The sequence below is a fragment of the Mustelus asterias genome, unplaced genomic scaffold, assembly GCF_964213995.1.
Source record: "Mustelus asterias unplaced genomic scaffold, sMusAst1.hap1.1 HAP1_SCAFFOLD_96, whole genome shotgun sequence".
NCBI classification, from domain to species: Eukaryota; Metazoa; Chordata; class Chondrichthyes; order Carcharhiniformes; family Triakidae; genus Mustelus; species Mustelus asterias.
The window spans coordinates 1,105,485-1,112,355 of NW_027590144.1; the positions used below are offsets into that span (position 1 = coordinate 1,105,485).

The 6,871-nt window shown below is 44.6% G+C and overlaps 2 non-coding genes across 2 annotated transcripts; both read left to right on the forward strand.

Annotated features, from left to right (window-relative positions):
- The first annotated feature begins 672 nt into the window (after window positions 1-672).
- trnap-agg (transfer RNA proline (anticodon AGG)) lies at window positions 673-761 on the forward strand. Its single transcript is given in 2 exon segments — window positions 673-708; window positions 726-761. It is a non-coding gene; the product is annotated as a tRNA-Pro (tRNA).
- Window positions 762-3,823: 3,062 nt separating this feature from the next.
- Window positions 3,824-3,895, forward strand: trnaq-cug (transfer RNA glutamine (anticodon CUG)). Its single transcript has one exon. It is a non-coding gene; the product is annotated as a tRNA-Gln (tRNA).
- The last annotated feature ends 2,976 nt before the right edge of the window (window positions 3,896-6,871 follow it).

The following is a 6,871-nucleotide window of genomic DNA, read 5'->3' on the forward strand; positions in this document are numbered from 1 at the left end:
AAAGCACTTTTCACTTGCCCATGAAAGATTTGAAGGTGACAGACAGCGCCGTGTATTACTGTGCACTGAGAGCCACAGTACATGAAGCTTCATACAAAATCTGGCACAGGTCGATAGTCAATGATTCATTGTCAGGACAACACATGGGGTTAACCTTCAGAGAAAATTTACTCATAGTGAACGTGACAATACAGTCCCGTCTGAGTGTTTTCCCTCACTGAGGTTACTGATTGTCACTATTGGGAAATTTGACATGTTTTTACTCATATTACTATCACATCAAGGCCAATCGTTCCCCGATCCTTTCACACAAACCCGCAGATCTCCCAGGTGAACAATGTCATCCATCTGTACTTTAAATGTTCCAGATCAGTTAACTGTGTGACAGACCACACCTTCCAAAAGTGATCAAATATCAAAGGCAGACTCAGAGTTGTCACATGTTGAAGTCGCTGGGTTAAAATTATTGACTGTAACATGTGTACTTTATAAACAAAAGCCCCCAGTTGCAAACAGTCGAGGTAACAATATTGGACGGATGTTTTGCTGGTGCTTAAAGTCCACAAATGCTGATGCGGTGAGTTATTTAATCAATTTCGGCTTTCACTCGAGGTGTCAGAACTGCTTTGTAGAAAGTTAAACAATTTTTATTTTGCTCGTTGCTAATGTGCAGGCTCGTTGGTCTAGGGGCATGATTCTCGCTTAGGGTATCTAGCCCATTAGCATGCGAGAGGTCCCGGGTTCAAATCCCGGACGAGCCCCTCATTTGTTTCGTTTTGACCAAAATATTGTGTTCAAAAGGAGATATTGTGATTTGTTTCAGGTGCAAACGGCGGGATGGCTTTCTGCTGACTGGCTCCGAAAAAGAGTGATAAAGGCACAGAGTTTTACAGCACAGATAGAGCCCACTCGGACACCCACATGGCAGGCGCGGACACCCATCATGTCTGCGCCTGCCACGTGACAGCTGGACGGGAAGCGTTAGTTCTGATTCTCGCTCCACAGATACTTCCAGAAATGCTGACATAACCCAGTATTTTCTGTTTTTATTTCAGATTTTGAAAGTCCGCAGTGTGCGGCATTATATTAGACTTTGGGCTGACAGGTGGCAAGTAACATTCGCGCCACACAAATGCCAGACAATGTCCATCACCAACACGAGAAAATCTAACCATCGCCTCTTGACAGTCAACAGTTTTTCCATCACTGAATCCCCCACTGTTAACATCCATACGGTCAGCATTGGCCAGATACTCAATTGGACTCGGCACATAAACACAATGGCTACAAGAGCAGGTCAGGGGCCAGGAATACTGCGGCGAATAACTCACTGCCTGACTCCCCAGAGCCTGTCCACCATCAACAAGGCACAAGTCAGGAGCCTGATGGAATATTCCCACCTCGCCTGGATGGGTGCAGCTCCAACAACACTCAAGAAGATTGACATCATCCAGGACAAAGCAGCCCGCTTGATTGGCACCACATCCTCAAGCATTCAATCCCACCACAACCGACGTTCAGTAGCAGCGATGTGTATTATCTAAAAGATACACAGCTGCAATTCACCAAAGATCCTGAGACAGCACCTTCGAAACCCATGACCACTTCCATCCAGAAGGAAAAGGGTAGTAGACACATGGGAACATCACCACCTGCAAGTTCTCCTCCAAGTCACTCACCATCCTGACTTGGAATTGTATTGCCATTCCTTAGCATGGCCTTATTCTGTGGTGTACTCATTTTCTGATTTAGTGCGTACCTCACCCTGAGGCCGTGAACCGCAAAGTATTTTCTCATTTCTCATTTCTGTCATCTCTCCCTCAATGTCAACAAAACGGAGATTGTCATTGACTTCAGAAAGCGTAGAGGAGAACATGCCCCTGTCTTCATCAAAGGGAACGAAGTGGAATGGGTCGGGAACTTCAGGTTTTTAGATCTCCAGATCAACAACAACCTGTCCTGGCCTCCCATGCCGACACTATGGTAAAGAAAGCCCATCAACGCCTCTACTTTCTCAGAAGACTTAGGAAATTTGGCATGTCAGCTACGATTGTCACCAAGGTTTACAGGCGCACCATAGAAAACATTCTTTCTAGTTGTATCACAGCTTGATATGGCTCCTGCTCTGCCCAAGACCGCAATAACCTACAAAAGGTCGTGAATGTAGCCCAATCCATCACTCAAAACAGCCTCCCATCCATTGATTCTGTCGACGCTTCCTGCTGCCTCACGTGTGCGGAACTTGGCTATCAGTAAAGAGATTAAAAGGGAAGGTCTGTGATAGAGAGCATAACAGGATGAATTAACTGACACAAGGAATGATGGACAAGGGCAACATTGGCTGGTTCTCATTATTTTTAAACTTTGCTGCTTTCCTGGGTGAACTCCAGCTCTCCATTCCTCTGGCAGCGTCACCAATCAAACTGAGTCTTTCTCTATCCCACTTTGTTAATGTCACAGTTACTGCTTTTTGAACGAAGACTGCTTGGAATCAGTCTAAGTCAAATAGATTACTGCTAAATTCAGTGAGAAGTTTCTTGTCATTCAGCACGATATTTTTATCCAGAAATGAGTGATATTTCTGTCAGTGCAAATGGTTAAATCTGACCCATTACCACCCAGATTTTACCTTCTATCAACATCTCCATCGTCAGCGCTTTGCAGGCTATCACTGTCTTTCACTATCAGTATTTGTTCTCGACCTGACCCTGTTGCCCACATGACATTTCCAACTCGGAAGCAAAAATACAAATCTCAGTCCACTGTTTCTGGCTGAGCTGCTTTCGAGCAGAAAGTATTGAAGGTTTGTTTATCAAAGCATTTAAACCTTTATATATCGAAGCCAGTCTGCGACCCTGAAAGGGCTGAACCCTAACCACTGGATCACCAGGATCTCATCTTCTTGATTCTCCCAAATACTTACGACAGGAATGTGCACAGTGCCAATTATCGACATTCATACACTGCTACCTGTCTCTTAAGACATTAAATTGTTCATATTTTCACACTGGCTTCCAGTGTGACGAAAGCAGAGCTGTGATATGCTGATGTTAGAACATAGAACATAGAACAGTACAGCACAGAACAGGCCCTTCGGCCCACAATGTTGTGCCGAGCTTTGTCTGAAACCCAGATCCAGCTATTTCCTCCCTATCATCCCGAAGTACTCCATGTGCCTATCCAATAGCTTCTTAAATGTTCCTAAAGTTTCTGACTCCACTATCCCTGCAGGCAGTCTATTCCACACCCCAACCACTCTCTGAGTAAAAGACCTACCTCGGACATCCTTCCTATATCTCCCACCATGAACCCTATAGTTATGCCCCGTAGTTACCACTCCATTCACCCGAGGAACTAGTCTTTGAACGTTCACTCTATCTCTCCCCCTCATCATCTTATAAACCTCTATCAAGTCTCCTCTCAACCTCCTCCGCGCCAAAGAGAAAAGCCCAAGTTCCCTCAACCTTTCCTCATAAGACCTACCCTCCAAACCAGGCAGCATCCTGGTAAATCTCCTCTGCACTCTTTCCAGTGTCTCCACATCCTTCTTATAGTGAGGTGACCATGTTGTTCAGCATTTTTAACACAACAGGTTTATAAAAGTTCGATGCTAACATTGCTCTTTAAACGTGGTGAGCTACAGTGAAATATAATGCAGTTGAAGGTAGCTTACTCATTTTTGCGGAAGGAATCAGCAAGGGCAATGTAAATATGAATTGCTGTGGGTAATTGATGGAATTGTGCAATGGGACTGATATTTCGCCCTGCTGTTCAAATTGGCACAGGTACTGAGCGACCATTTTCAGATTGCTCCTGCGTGCTGGGTTCCGTGGTGTAATGGTGAGCACTCTGGACTCTGAATCCAGCGATCCGAGTTCAAATCTCGGCGGAACGTTGCTTTAATTTGCAGATGATGGATCTGCTGAAGGGCGTTTAATTTTCTCACCAAGTCCAAATCGAGAGGACAATTTGTCAGCCACTTCAGCTGCTGTTATAATGCACATTGCTGAACCTCTGGCGCCAGATGCCTGCAACATCAGTGCTTTTCATCTTTTCGCTACTCTTCACCTCCTCTGTTGAAAGATAGAAGCAGTTGGTGTCACACAATAGCAATTAGATTGGAGTCTGGCAATTATTGAGCAAAATGTGTGTGTGTGCGTGTGAGTGCGTGAGAGAGAGAAAGAGAGACGGTGCGTGTGTGTGTGTTCTGGAGAAAAGACTGCTGTCGATTCCATGGTGTAATGGTTCGCACTCTGGCCTCTCGCCTCCGAATTCTGGTTTAAATTGGGACGGATGAGTGAATGAGTGACACATGTAAGTGGACCCCCTGCCCACTGTGGTTTCCCTGCTTCTCAGCCCTTTGTGTTCTTGAGCAATCGTTCTCTGGAGCTGATGCAATGACGCCGGGAGAGTCATTCGCTGCATCGTCTGCAATGTGATTGCGCTGGAAATTGCTGAAATTTCCACAGTGTTTAGTTTTCCACTTTCTGAGAAGTAAAAATGAAATGCGCTTCAGCAAACTCATCATCGTCTTTAGCAAATTAGAACAAACTTTCACCGAGTTCTGAACTCCGCTTACTGCATTCGGAGTCCAGAGTGCCCACCATCACACCACAGAAACAGGAACAGAGCCACCTGATGCAAATGGTTACTCAAAGCATGTGACCTTTTTCATTCAATGTGGCAGCAACAGCAAGTGGGTCAAATGCTTTGAGTGACCATTTGCAGCCGGCTGCTATGTTGTAGGTCCTCTGGTCTAATGGTGACCACTCTGAATCCAGCGAATCGAGTTTAAATTTAGGCGGACCCTTGCTCTTCTTTGCCATTGTTGAGGATTGATTTGTCGATGGATCTTTTATTTCAGTTCCTCATAAAGCAGGAATCGGGAGGACAATTTGTCAGCCAGTTCAACTTCCATTACATTGCACAATGCTGAGCCTCCGGCGATAGATGCCGACATCAGCAATATTTTTTTCATCTTTCGCTACTCTTTAAATCATCTGTTGAAAGAAAGAAGCAGTTGGTGTCACACAACAGCAACCATTCGACTGGAGACTGGCAATTATTGAGCAAGTGTGTGTGTGTGTGTGTGTGTTTTGGGAGCAAGGTCTGGTGTCATAGATCAGAGTGCTGTCGTTTCCTTGGTGTAACGCTTAGCAATCTGGACTCTCGCCGTCCGACTTCTTGTTTAAATTGCGACAGATGAGTGAGTGACTGACACCCGGAGGTGGATCCCCTGCAAAATATATTTTGAATTAGGAACATCTTTTGGAATGATTGATCCTCATTTTGTTTCATTTTATGTCAAATAGGGTGACACATTCTTGTATCTTATTTTTAAAACCTCAGCCCTTTAACTACTTAAACAGGTAAAATTCAGTCCAAGAAAACTAATCCACATTGAACTCGAAAAAGAAACACTGAAGTTACTGCAAATTCCATCTTAAAACGGAAAATATTGGAAACACTCAGCAGGTCAAACATCGTTTTTGGAGAGGGAAACAGAGTGAATGTTTCGGGTCGCTGACGTTATATCCAAAATGGAAGAAGTTAGAGATTCAATGGTTTACAAGCAACTACAGAGTGAAGGAAAAAAAGAGGACAAGAACTCTTTTTATGACTTTGTGACAGGATGTAAGGTTGGAGTGACTGAATGACAATGGGGATGATTATTGTTTCCACTGACACAATCTCCCAGATCTTGGTTCCAATCTCGCTCAAAATGAGAAGAAAGCTTCTTGCTGAATTAAGCACTAAACTCTTCGACTGCCAGGGAAGCAGAGATCACTTTAACTCATTAAAGCGGTTATTGTGAAATTCATAGAGCGGCACGGTGGGACAGTGCTCAGCACCGCTGTCTCTCAGCACCTGGGTTCGATTCTTGGCTTGGGTCACTATCTGTGTGTGGTTTGCACGTTCTCCCCGTGTCTGCGAGTGTTTCATCCCACAATAGGAAAGATGTGCTAGTTAGGTGCATTGACCCGAAGAGGCGCTGGAGTCCGGCGATGAGGAGAATTTCACAGTAACTTCATTCATGTAAGCCTTCCTTGTGACTACTAAATAAACTTTAAAACAAAGCGGGATGGAGAAAGGTTCAGTTTGAGCGGCGACACTGCTGGAACTTAACCCAGTAAAAACAGAGCACAACGTGGGACTCGAATGCACGACCCTGAGCGAGATGGACACATCTCAGAACTGGCACTCCATATAATAAAATGCATGGAGACAAATATAGCTTTTCCATCTGGTATCTCAGCTCATTCCAATTAGAAAGTTTACGAATAATCAACCGGCAGAATCTTTAAGGTTAGAATGCATTCCTCTCAGTGATCAACAACTGCATTCACATCTTGCACTTCTTAGCTGTCTCTCCTTCCAAACATTGCAAACTTCTCTAACATCTTTCGCCTTAATATTTTTGATCTAAATACTGCAACCCGGTGGGCAAACAGCGTCTCAGTATGCCCGAAGTCAAACCATCGCCCCATTTTCAGACTTTTCCATCTGACCACCTCTCAACCCAAAACCATCCAACTGACTCTCTCCTCCCCGCACAACCGCCTCATCACAGGATTAAATCCAGTGAACGTTGGTTAAACATAGACAGCGAGAGAATAGAGGGTGCAAAGAGCATAAGAGGGAACACTGATCGATGCACAGACAGAGAGACTGAAAAGTGAAAGAGTCAGAGACAGGTCTCCAGCGACAAAAAGGCACAGACAGGGACAGAGAGAGAAGCAATCACCCACAACTCAATATACACAAAACAACTCTCGGAACCCACAAACATGGTGTCCTCTGAATGGGTGAATAAGTATTAAATGAATGTCTGCAAGCATTGTCACCTTTTGCAAATATCTGGATCCTCTGT